This window comes from Schistocerca piceifrons, chromosome 11, assembly GCF_021461385.2.
Source record: "Schistocerca piceifrons isolate TAMUIC-IGC-003096 chromosome 11, iqSchPice1.1, whole genome shotgun sequence".
Classification (NCBI taxonomy): Eukaryota; Metazoa; Arthropoda; class Insecta; order Orthoptera; family Acrididae; genus Schistocerca; species Schistocerca piceifrons.
The window spans coordinates 46,915,257-46,929,407 of NC_060148.1; positions in this window are offsets into that span (position 1 = coordinate 46,915,257).

The following is a 14,151-nucleotide window of genomic DNA, read 5'->3' on the forward strand; positions in this document are numbered from 1 at the left end:
GCCTACTGGGATACCCTCTCTACCCAGGTCGATAGCCACTCCCTCACTTTTTTTTTTTTTTTTTTTGGTCATCAGTCTACTGACTGGTTTGATGCGGCCCGCCACGAATTCCTTTCCTGTGCTAACCTCTTCATCTCAGAGTAGCACTTGCAACCTACGTCCTCATTTATCTCTGTCTTCCTCTACAGTTTTTGCCCTCTACAGCTCCCTCTAGTACCATGGAAGTCATTCCACATGTCTTAGCAGATGTCCTATCATACTGTCCCTTCTCGTTATCAGTGTTTTCCACATATTCCTTTCCTCTCCGATTCTGCATAGAACCTCCTCATTCCTTACCTTATCAGTCCACCTAATTTTCAACATTCATCTGTAGCACCACATCTCAAATGCTTCGATTCTCTTCTGTTCCAGTTTTCCCACAGTCCATGTTTCACTACCATACAATGCTGTACTCCAGACGTACATCCTCAGAAATTTCTTCCTCAAATTAAGGCCAGTATTTGATATTAGTAGACTTCTCTTGGCCAGAAATGCCTTTTTTGCCATAGCGAGTCTGCTTTTGATGTCCTCCTTACTCTGTCCGTCATTGGTTATTTTACTGCCTAGGTAGAAGAATTCCTTAACTTCATTGACTTCGTGACCATCAATCCTGATGTTAAATTTCTCACTGTTCTCATTTCTACTACTTCTCATTACCTTCGTCTTTCTCCGATTTACTCTCAAACCATACTGTGTACTCATTAGACTGTTCATTCCATTCAGCAGATCATTTAATTCTTCTTCACTTTCACTCAGGATAGCAATGTCATCAGCGAATCATATCATTTATATCCTTTCACATTGTATTTTAATTCCACTCCTGAACCTTTATTTTATTTCCATCATTGCTTCCTCGATGTACAGATTGAAGAATAGGGGCGAAAGGCTACAGCCTTGTCTTACACCCTTCTTAATACAAGCACTTCGTTCTTGATCGTCCACTCTTATTATTCCCTCTCAGTTGTTGTACATATTGTATATGACCCGTCTCTCCCTATAGCTTACTCCTACTTTTTTCAGAATCTCGAACAGTTTGCACCATCTTATATTGTCGAATACTTTTTCCAGGTTGACAAATCCTACGAAAGTGTCTGGATTTTTCTTTAGCCTTGCTTCCATTATTAGCCGTAACGTCAGAATTGCCTCTCACGTCCCCTTACTTTTCCTAAAGCCAAACTGATCGTCACCTAGCGCATTCTCAATTTTCTTTTCCATTCTTCTGTATATTATTCTTGTAAGCAGCTTTAATGCATGAGCTGTTAAGCTGATTGTGCGATAATTCTCGCACTTGTCAGCTCTTGCTGTCTTCGGAATGTGTGGATGATGCTTTTCCGAAAGTCAGATGGTATATCGCCAGACTCATATATTCTACACACCAACGTGAATAGTCGTTTTGTTGCCACTTCCCCCAATGATTTTAGAAATTCTGATGGAATGTTATCTATCCCTTCTGCCTTATTTGACCGTAAGTCCTCCAAGGCTCTTTTAAATTCTGATTCTAATACTGGAACCCCTATCTCTTCTAAATCGTCTCCTGTTTCTTCTTCTATCACATCAGACAAATCTTCACCCTCATAGAGGCTTTCAATGTATTCTTTCCACCTATCTGCTCTCTCCTCTGCATTTAACAGTGGAATTCCCGTTGCACTCTTAATGTTACCACCGTTGCTTTTAATGTCACCAAAGGTTGTTTTGAGTTTCCTGTATGCTGAGTCTGTCCTTTCGACAATCATATCTTTTTTGATGTCTTCACATTTTTCCTGCAGCCATTTCGTCTTAGCTTCCCTGCACTTCCTATTTATTTCATTCCTCAGCGACTTGTATTTCTGTATTCCTGATTTTCCCGGAACATGTTTGTACTTCCTCCTGTCATCAATCAAATGAAGTATATCTTCTGTTACCCATGGTTTCTTCGCAGCTACCTTCTTTGTACCTATGCTTTCCTTCCCAACTTCTGTGATGGCCCTTTTTAGAGATGTCCATTCCTCTTCAACTGTACTGCCTACTGCGCTATTCCTTATTGCTGTATCTGTAGCGTTAGATAACTTCAAACGTATCTCGTCATTCCTTAGTTCTTCCGAATCCCACTTCTTTGCGTATTGATTCTTCCTCTTTCATTCCTTGTCCCAAGCCCATATTCTCCTGTAACCTTTTCTTCTACTCCTTCCCCTACAACTGCATTCCAGTCGCCCATGACTATTAGATTTTCGTTCCCCTTTAAATACTGCATTACCCTTTCAATATCCTCATACACTTTCTCTATCTGTTCATCTTCAGCCTGCGACATCGGCATGTATACCTGAACTATTGTTGTCGGTTTTGGTCTACTGTCGATTCTGATTAGAACAACCTGGTCACTGAACAGTTCATAGTAACACACCCTCTGCCCTACCTTCCTATTCATAACGAATCCTACACCTGTTATACCATTTTCTGCTGCTGTTGATATTACCTGATACTCATCTGACCAGAAATCCTTGTCTTCCTTCCACTTTACTTCACTGACCCCCACTATATCTAGATTGAGCCTTTGCATTTCCCTTTTCAGATTTTCTAGTTTCCCTACCACGTTCAAGCTTCTGACATTCCATGCCCCGACTCGTAGATCGTTATCCTTTCATTGATTATTCAATCTTTTTCCCATGGTAACCTCCCCGTTGGCAGTCCCCTCCTGGAGATCCGAATGGGGGGCTATTCCGGAATCTTTTGCCAATGCAGAGATCATTATGACACTTCTTCAATTACAGGCCACATGTCCTGTAGATACACATTACGTGTCTTTAATGCAGTGGTTTCCATTGCCTTCTGCATCCTCATGTCGTTGATCATTGCTGATTCTTCCGCCCTTAGGGGCAATTTCCCACCCCTAGGACAAGAGAGTGCCCTGAACCTCTATCTGCTCCTCCGCCCTCTTTGACAAGGCCGTTGGCAGAATGAGGCTGACTTCTTATGCCAGAAGTCCCACTTTACCCCCACAGGCCGTCATTCTCCTCCATGAATCCCAGCTTCCCTAACATACCTGGACACACTACGACACCATCGGCAACTACAAAGACATGTCCAAACCTTGGACACGGCTAAGAACCGCCGTGACTGGTGACAGACATGCACCCGTCTTACTGTTACACTTCCTATCAACTTGTCCAAGTACAGGTCTGCCTTCCGCCACCTTACCAGATCTAAACACCCCCCTACTACCCTATATTCATAAATCTTTTTAATAAGATATTGAGTAACAATTCAGCGATAACTTCAGCCTGGGAGAATGTTAGCCACAGATAATGCAGTGTCAACACCACAACCTGCCTTCCTATGTTCTCACCTGGAACTAAAAGAGAAAATTAGTGAAGATCAGCTTTGCACTGCCTGTCTTAGTTAAGGCTGTAGATCACGAGTGTGTAAAAAGAGCACCGATGCTATTACACTGAACGATATAAGGATTGGTTCCAGTGTTTATCACAACATGTTCCCATTGCACACCTGGATATGCACAAAATGTGAACATATATTTCGTTATTTATTATTAATAATTTTTATTCCTGTTGTTGTGGCCTTCAGTCCAGAGACTGGTTTGATGCAGCTCTCCATGCTACTCTACCCTGTGGAAGACTCTCCATCTCTGAGTAACTACTGCAACGTACATCCTACTGAATCTGCTTACTCTGATCATGTCTTGGTCTCCTTCTATGATTTTTACAGCCCCCTTCCCTCCCACCCCCACTTCCATCCAGTACTGAATTGGTGATCACCTGGTATCTCAGAATGTCTCCTATCAACCGATTCCTTCTTCTAGTCAGGTTGTGCCCCCACAACTGTATTTAGTACCTCCTCATTAGTTACACAATCTAGGCATTAAATTTTCAACATTCTTTCATAGGACCCCATTTCAGAACCTTCTAGTCTCTTCATGTGTGAACTCTATCTTCCGAACATGGCTACATACACTGATAAAAATAGCTTCAGAAATGACTTCCTAAAGCTTAAATTGATAGTCAATTTTAACATAATTTCTCTTCTTCACAAACACCTTACTTGCCATTGCCAGTCTAAATTTTATGTCCTCTCTACTCTAGTCATCCTAAGTTATTTTGATGCCCAAATAACAAAACTCGTCTACTGTTTCAAGTGTGTCATTTCCTAATTTAATTCCCATAGCATAACTTGGTTTAATTAAACTATATCCAATTATCCTTGTTTTGCTTTAGTTGATGTTTATCTTATATCCTCCTCTCAAGACACTGTCCATAATTTTCAACTGCCCTTTCAAGGCCTTTGCTGCCTCTGAGGGAGTTACACTGTCATTGACAGACCTCAGAACTTTTATTTCTTCTCCTTGAACTTTAATGCCCACTCCAAATATGTCTTAGGTTTCCTTTCTTCTTGCTCAATGTACAGATTGAATAACATTAGTGATAGGCCTACAACCCTGCCTCACTCACTCAGCGACTGCTTTTCTCTGTTCCCTCAACTGTTATAACTTCCACATGGTGTAAATAGCCTCTTGCTCCCTGTGTTTTACCCCTACTACCTTCAGGATTTAAAAGAGAGCATTCCAGGCAAGGCTGTCAAAAGCTTTCTTAAGTCTACAAATACTGTAAATGTAGGGTTGCCTTTCTTAATTTATCTTCTAAGGTAAGTTGTAGGATCACTATTGCCTCATATTTTGCTGCATTTCTCCAGAATCTATACAAACTTTCCACCAGGTCAGCTTCTACCAGTTCTTCCATTCTTCTGTAAAGAATTTGTTTTAGTGTTTTACAATCATGACTTACTAAACTGATAGTCTGGTAATATTCACACACGTCAGCAACTGCTTTCATTCTAATCAATACTAACTTCTTGATTAGTCTTAACATTTCTGCATATATGAGTACTTCAATACATTTATACTGTTCCTAATAATTTATTGAAAAGCTATTGAAACACTGTGCATCTTCCACTTACAAGCAACTATTAATGAAATGCAATGTCTCATAAAATGAGATTAACATAAAATCAGCAAAGAATATACAGAAAACATTCAAATATGGCTCATTGTAGTGGAATGAAGCATCACCTGAGAATAAAAGGATGGAAGTATGAAATAACGCACACAGTATGGTGTAGTTTAGTAACCGGAAATAGTAGCGTTCAATTAAAATTCCGTATTGGCAGTAGAAATGTTGGAACACGTGAGACTATGCTGACCCTATGACTTATCTTAGAGAATAGATTAAGGAAAGGCAAGCCTGTGTTTGACAAAGTTGATTTGAATACTCTCTTTCAAATTCTGAAGGTGGCAGGAGTAAAATACAGGGAGAGAAAGACTATTTACAATTTGTACAGAAACCAGATTGTAGTTATAAGATTCAAGGGGCATGAAATGGAAGCAGTGGTTGGGAAGGGACTGTGACAGGTTTGTAGCCTATCTCCAATGTTATTCAATATGTATATTGAGCAAACAGTAAAGGAAGCAAAAGAAAAATTTGGAGTATGAATTAAAATCCATGGAGGAGAAATAAAAACTTTGACGTTTGCTGATGACATTGTAATTCTGTCAGAGACAGCAAAGGACTTGGAAGAGCAGCTGAACGGAATGGACAGTGTCTTGAAAGGATGATATAAGATGAACAACAAAAGCTAAACGAGGATAATGGAATGTAGTCGAATTAAATTGGGTGATGCTGAGGGAATTATATTAAGAAATGAGACGCTTAAAGTAGTTAATGAGTTTTGCTATTTGGGGAGCAAAATAACTCACAATGGTCAGAGTAGAGAGGATATAAAATGTAGACTGGCAATGGCAAGAAAAGCGTTTTTGAAGAAGAGAAATTTGTTAACATTGAGTATAGATTTAAGTGTCACGAAGTCGTTTCTGGAAGTATTTGTATGGAGTGTAGAAATGTATGGAAGTGAAATGTGGATGATAAGTAGTTTAGACAAGAAGAGAATAGAAGTTTTCAAAATGTGGTGCTACAGAAGAATGCTCAAGATTAAATAGGTGGATCACATAACTAATGAGGTATTGAACAGAATTGGGGAGAAGAGGAGTTTGTGGCACAACTTGACTAGAAGAAGGGATCGGTTGGTAGGACATGTTCTGAGGCATCAAGGGATCACCAATTTAGTATTGGAGGGCAGCGTGCAGGACAAAAACTGATGCCTATAAATATCTAGGATACAGACAAAAAATAGGAATAGATAATACAAATATTAAAGAAGAACTAAAAGAAAAATATAGCCAAAGACTAACAAAAATCCTGAAAACAGAATTGACAGCAAGAAACAATACTATACCACTATTGACCTACTCATTTGGAGTAGTGAAATGGACCTAGAAACACTCAATACACTTACACGATCACAATGCCACAAATGAAGAATACATCACATACATTCAGCAACAGAAAGATTCACATTAAGCAGAAAGGAAGGAGGAAGGAGATTTATCGACATAAAAAACCTACCTTATGGACAGGTAGACAATTTAAGAAAATTCTTTATAGAACGAGCAGAAACTAGCAAAATACACAAAGTAATCACTCATATAAATACATCGGCTACACCACTGCAATTTCGCAACCACTTCTACAACCCTTTAGATACATAACATCAACAGATATGAAGAAAGTAAATTGGAAAAACAAAACACTACATGGCAAGCACCGTATCATCTAACACAGCCACACATCGATCAAGACGCATCCAACACGTGGGTAAGAAAAGGCAATATATACAGTGAGATGGAAGGTTTCATGATTGCAATACAGGATCAAACAATAAACACCAGATATTACAGCAAGCATATTATTAAAGATTCCAATACCAAAACAGATAAATGCAGACTTTGCAAACAACAAATAGAAACAGTAGATCACATCACAAGTGGATGTACAATACTAGCAAATACAAAATACCCCAGAAGACATGACAATGTAGCAAAAATAATACATCAACAACTTGCCATAAAACATAAACTAATAAAACAACACGTTCCCACATACAAGCATGCACCACAAAATGTACTGGAGAATGATGAATACAAATTATACTGGAACAGAATCATTATAACAGATAAAACACCACCACATAACAAACCTGACATCATACTCACCAATAAAAAGAAGAAATTAACACAACTAATTGAAATATCCATACCCAATACAAAAAAATATACAAAAGAAAACAGGAGAAAAAATTGAAAAATACATCCAACTGGCTGAGGAAGTCAAGGACATGTGGCATCAGGATAAAGTTGACATTATACCAATTATACTATCAACTACAGGAGTCATACCACACAATATCCACCAGTACATCAATGCAATACAGCTACATCCAAACTTATATACACAACTACAGAAATCCGTAATTATTGATACATGTTCAATTACCTGAAAGTTCCTAAATGCAATATAACATATACCATACAGTTAAAAGGAAGTCACGCTTCATCAAGGTTAGCGTCACTTGCCTTCTTTGACCAGATGTGGCGTCTGAGGGGGGAGAGAAATAATAATAACTTATAGATCACTGCAGTAGCCATTACAATGTTACCAGTGGAAGCTGCTGTGTCAGAGCACAAGAGACCGTGAGCACCCTAACATTTGACACCTTCTGTATTTATTGTTTTCTTTTATTTCTGAATGCCGTTAAAATGTAATGTATAATCTGAAATACACGGCACTAAGTCACCGCGCTGTGCTGCATTACTCCTCTAGATTTGGTGGAAACTGGCATCAGGATCGTGAGCTCACCTTCACTTGTGCAATTTTAAGGAGCTTCTGCGCATGCACAACTGGCGTGATGTAATTGCCTTACGGGCCAAATAGATACAAATTTGATAAACAACGTGTAGTGTTCACAGCGTGTACAGCTATACTCCATACGGCGAGAGAAGAGCTCCGACAGTTGACGCGGCCTCGGCGCACTTGCTTTGCGCATCCGCGACGGCCGATCGGATCATGAGCTTTTGTTTACGTTATCGTGGCAACGGCCCAGTGTTGCCGCAGTGCTCACCGGACCACTGCTTTCAGTCAGTTATGCCTCGTGCTATGTTCAGGTTTGTGTGTACACATGTGCTTGCTGTTACATCTGTGAGTATTGCCGTATAAGTGCAAAAGTGTGTATATGGGGAAAATGGCTTTTGGGAAAGGAGCTACGCTGAAATCCTAAGCACACGAATTTATATACAGATTGCGTGTTTACTTTGAAAGGGAAAGAGTAATTGGTGGGCCTTTTGTTATCAGTGAGAAAATTGGTTGACTGAAAGGCAGAAGCATTGCACATCTCTGCAGCGACAGTGAAGAGAGTCACAAATGATAAAGAAGCTGCCAATTCAGTTGCGAGCCCTGTTATTGGGACACCCGGAAACTCCAGGAAGAGATCGTGTTGTATGACTGAAACAGACAACTTTGTTGGAAGTGCTATCAGGCAACACATATACGCGTACTACAGCAAGAAGGAGAATTGGAAACTTAAAAAGTTGATGGCATCACTGTCGGACAGTGGTTTGTTTGCAGGCAGAAGGACAAGTCTCTCCATTGTTTTGAAAAAAAAGAAATTCGCTTCCATTGGAAAAAGTTCTCAGTACGAAAGGTATTAATGGAATGTGGAAACACTGTAGCACGGAGATGTCGTTTCCTGTGTGAGTTGCTAGCAGTCAATCTGGAAAATGTAATACGGATGGACGAAACGTGGGTCAATGTGCATCACGCACATTCTGTCACAAGGACAGACGACACGCGCCAAGGAACTATGTGTGTACCAACTGGTAAGGGAGGGCGACTAATTATATGCCATGCTGGCTCTATGAACGGTTTTGTGCCCAGTGCTATGATGATGTTTCAGTCAATAAAATCTCTCAACTACCATGAGGAGATGAATTCAGATACATTCAAAGACTGGTTTGTTACTCGTTTGCTACCAAACGTCAGTTCTGGTAGTGTTTTTGTAATGACCAACGCGCCATACCATTTGTACAATTAGATAAGGCACCAACAGTTGCTGCAAGGAGAGGTGGAGTAGTCAGCTGGTTGAAAGATAATAAACAGGCTTCGAACAGAATATGTGGAAAGCGGAACTTCTGGAAGTAGTCAAATGATACAAGCCACAGAAGACGCATTATGTGATTGATACGTTAGCAGATAACCACGGCTACAAAGTTATTTGTCTTCCACCGTACCACTGCCATTACAACACAACTGAACTCATCTCGGCTCAAATAAAAGTAGATGTTGCGGAGCGGAAAAAAAAAAACCTTTACATTGGGTGACACAGAGAGGCTGGTAAACGAGAATGTCATATGAATAACGCCAGAAAAATGGAAGAATGTCGTGAACCAGGTTTAGGAGATGGGTAGGGTTTGGGAAAGCCACCCAGAACACTGGGGCTGGGGAGACTTACCAGATGGATGAAAAGTAAGAAGTCTTTCCTTCTTCTGGTTCAATCTACGTTATACTGGGAAGAGAGGGCTGGGTATGTGTAAGGAGATCTTGGGTGTGTCACATTTTAACAACCATCTTACAATTTTTTGACCTCTGATTTCTTTTTCTACATCTGGGAAATCTGAAGGGACTGATTTGTTAGGTTTGGTTTTTGTTGGGTTGCTTACATTGGTCAGTAAGAGATCTTTGCCTTCTTCACAGTCCAAAAGTTTATTAAATACTTCTGTCATGGTTTCAGCATTTTCTTTGTTACTGTGTGAGTGTCTTCTAGCTTTATCCTTAAATATTACCGTAGGTAGTTCATACTATTGCAATTAATTCCCAAGGATTTTGTAGAATCTCCTGGAATTTTTGTGATTTTGAGGTTTATGGTTCTTTTTAATTTAATGATTTGTTTTATTTGGTGGTACTTCTCATTTTTAATCAGCTGATGTAGGTTGTATCTAATTTTCATTAAAAGTGTAAGTTTGATATTAATTTCAGCAATGTAGTGGTCTGAGCTAGTGTCTTCTGCTCTCAATGAAGACGTAATGTAATTTTGTAGATTCAGATCCACTCAATAACTGGTGGCACGAGAAAAGATATACAAAGATTATAGAAATGTGCAAGATTTTGGAGACAGTGGCTCCATCTTCTTGTAGAAGGATTGAAGAGGAAAGAAGAGGGTCAAAGGAAAAGGACTGGTTAGGTTTAGGAGATGGGTAAGTTTTGGGAAAGGCACCCAAAAACTGTGTCTGGGGAGACCTACCACATGGATGAAAAGCAAGAAGTCCTTCCTTCATCTGGATCAATGTATGTTGTACTGGGAAGAGAGAGCTGTGTTTAATGCAGAGAAATAGCTGTAATCAAGACTTTAAAATTGCCCATGGACAATATTGTGAATAACTTGACCCAGTTATCAAAAGATAACAACTTTTAATAATGGATTAAAGCACTTGATCCTTCAATTACCAAATGTGGAGCACTGTTACCCACGAAACAAATGACATGTAAAACAAATGACGATCAACTCCCTAATGACAATAGCTGAAGGATACCAATTTTCTTGTTGTTCATCTTATACACTCTTTTAGAGACACTATTCCTTCCATTCAACTTACCCTCCAAGTCCTTTGCCAACAGTGACAGAACTACACTGTCATTGGCAACCCTTAAAGCTGTAACTTCTTATTCATGAACTGTAAAATCATGTCGAAACTTTTCTTGGTGTCCTTGACAGATTGTTCAGTGTACAGATTGAATGACATGGTGAATAGGCTACAACCCTGTCTCAATCCCTTCTCAGTTACTGTTCTACTTTCGTGCCCTTTGCCTCTTACACTTGCAGTTGTAGGTTATGATCCATCTGTCCATTTTATGTCTAACAACGTACTAAATCCAGAGTATTTATGGCTGAAAAATACTATCAGGAATTGTATACAGAAGTAGTGAATAGAGAGTAAGACATGACCTCAAGAAAGATCAGATAAGATTTAGGAGTAAGGTAAGAACACAAGAAGCAATACTGAACTATTTTGTAAATGAATGGGAATATTAAGAAAATTCACACATCCATTTTTTGACAACATTGAGTTAGGTATGGTTTTGTGCTATAGTGATGTACTCTGATAAAGATGTATAAAAACCCCATATGTTCTGGTACTTTTTGTATTGTTATGCAGTCATTGTTATCACTTTCACTCAAGAGAATGCCCACAGGTACAAAAGATTGGCGCTCACACAAAATTTAATATTGTCAGCACAATTTTAAGAAGGGCAAATAATCATTATTGACTCATTCTCATTGATTAATCTCTATTGTCATTGGTGATAAAATGTCAGACAGTCATAACATTAGTGACAAATGTCAGGGAGTGATGAAGAAAGAAAGAATGTAGTGGAGCTCCCAAAACATGTAACCATAGAGCGAGCAGAGTGAAAAATGAAGCTTGTATAAATTGGAGAGGGAACAGAGTTCAACCAAAACGTCATGGTTCTAACAGCATGTGAGTTCTAACCTGAAGTGTAGTATTACTTCAGAATTAAAGTTTAACTAACACAGTGAACATTATAATGTAGAACATGAAGTTCAGCTGAATATGTCACTCTGTTTCCACGTGTCAGATGAAAGGCATGGCAAGATAACACAGGGGAGTACAATAGAACAAAAAATGAACAGGATGGAATCATTCAAAGCCTCAGAGAAGTAAAACAAGTGGCAAGGAAGAAGCCTAGAAGTGATAAGGAATTTAGGTGGACGAAACCAAAATTGCAGTCATGCATTTATCGGTTATCAAGGTCTGAAAAAAAGATTCAGTTTTGGAAAACAGCCTTCCAAATTGTTGCTGGTGTCAGCAATTGCTGAGTAAGGCAATATGTTGAAAGAAGGTAAATCTCCAAGAGATAAGAGGGGAAAACATGAAATGTATTCACAGTTGTGAATATGAACAACCATCAGCTGTATGATGGAATGACGACAATGACAATTTGTGCCATACTCGGACTCGAATCCAGATAACCCACTTATTAAGAGGAGGCATATCCGAAGGGACATGGTATCGTAATTCAGAATAACACAGGTGCTGGAGTATTGCAAGAGGGGAAAATGACATGCTGGCAGTGCAAAATCAGTGGCTTAAGACGTGGAAGTGGAAATGAAAAATCGCATCAAATCATTTCCAGTCCAGAAAGCACATTATGCCAATGAAGAATGGAATTATCTTGACCATAAACATGTGAAGATTATGCGGCAGATGTTCAAAACTTTTAACCGGATATTCAAGTTGATTATAAACTTTATCTGAAAATTAAGCATGGACATTTTAATTTACAATCTGGGCAACCACAAGTGTCTGCGAGCAGTACATGTGAAAAGCCTGGGGGACAAATGAAAAGTCCATCTCTGAATGATGATGCTAAAAGGCCAGGATAGCTGAGTTAATAGTGGACATGAAATTACGCCCAGTTACAGCAAAAACTGACACTGATTTTACCATTGCAGGCGTCTCGTTTGATATAATGCAGAATTTGCAATTACCTCAGATACAAAGACAACTTACATTTCATTTGTGGCAGCTTTCATTAATTCTTTTAATGCGCACAAATTACAGAGTGGAACAGCCAGGTTTTTGTCTCTATCATGAAGGAACAGCACGAAAGAGCCCTGATGAAGCCTGTCAATTTCTTTTTAATAATATAAATGAAAATGGTGGACAACGTGATAAAGACTTTCACTCATTCTTTGACTGTTGTGGAGGCCAAAATAAAATCCATTCAATGGTGAGGTTTGTTTAATGCTTGTGGCACAGGGAAGGTTTCAGTTCATCACCCATTACTTTCCAACTAGAGGGTAGTCCTACCTTGCACATGATAGGCATATCAACAGACAAAAAGGAAAATTAGCAAGATGGATAGGATATATGTTCTGAAAGAATATGCAGAATTAATAACTGAATCCTGTACAAAGAGGAATTTTGAAGTGAAAATATCAAAAACAGAAGAGGTTCCAAATTTTAAGGAGTAGTATCCAAAATTCCATAGAAATACTAATATTTCTGTTGAAAGGAAAGGAAGGGCTTCACACAGAAACTAACAGCTCTTTTATGTAACACAATTTGTGCAGTTCTGTTGTTCACAAGACACTCATGGTGTTGTTAAAGTTAAGCCATTCATTGATGTGGCAGAAGAGCACACATTCCAACTTTCTGATCAAACTGCAGTTCCACCAAGCCCTGTAAATCAGGCTCAATTGGGCTCATGTAACGATAAATGAGAGGAACATGCACAATCTAAGGCGATTTCTATCATTCCTCCCAAAAGAAGCCATCATAAAGAATTTCTATTCTAACATATACAATTTGCCATATGTCAAAGAATGAACCATGAGTGGAGTATAATCCGAAAGACAATGGGAATTAGCCATAATTTACTTGATTTTTGCCAATATTACAATATATTTTTTTTTTCCTTTATTGTAATTTAAACACCTATACAGGCGGGCTGCCAGCAGCATAGTGCGCTGCTCTTCAGCCTTAAGTGGAACAAGAATATGACATAGCGGTGAGACAGACAATACAAAAAACGGCGGGCAAAAAATGGAGATACAAAAAACAATAAACAAGAAGCAGTTCACGTTGGGCGATAAAAACACTAACACTTGTAGACACGGCGCACAAAACACGGAGAACAGCGATGGCACATGTGAACAATTGAGTTGTAACTGCACGAAACACAAAACAATGCACACACACTAGACACTGATGGCGATGATCTCCGGCGCGCGAATGTTCACTGAGCGTGTACGAGTCCAGGGACCTGCCAAGAGAGGAGGCAGAGGAGGAGGAAGGGGAAATGGGAGAGGGGAGAGCAGAGATGCCATGGGCAAAGGAGAGAGGGGGAGGGAGGAAGGGGGGGGAAGCCCGGGGTAGAGGGGAGGAGGGAGGGGGGAAAGGAAAGAGAAGGGAAGGGAAGGGAGGGAGGGAGGGTGCCTAAGGGATAGGACACAGGAGGTGGGGGGGGTGGATCAAAGTTGATAGGAGGGGTAGATGCAGGGAAGGAGGACATCATCAGGAGGTGGAGCTAGCGGAAGCCACCTTGGCAGAGGGTAAGGAGGGTTGAGAGATGGAGTCCAGGTGGGACGTGGAAATACAGGCGCGGCAGCGGGCGGGGGTGGGAGAGGATCAGGGAGACGAGCGGGTGAGGAGGGTCG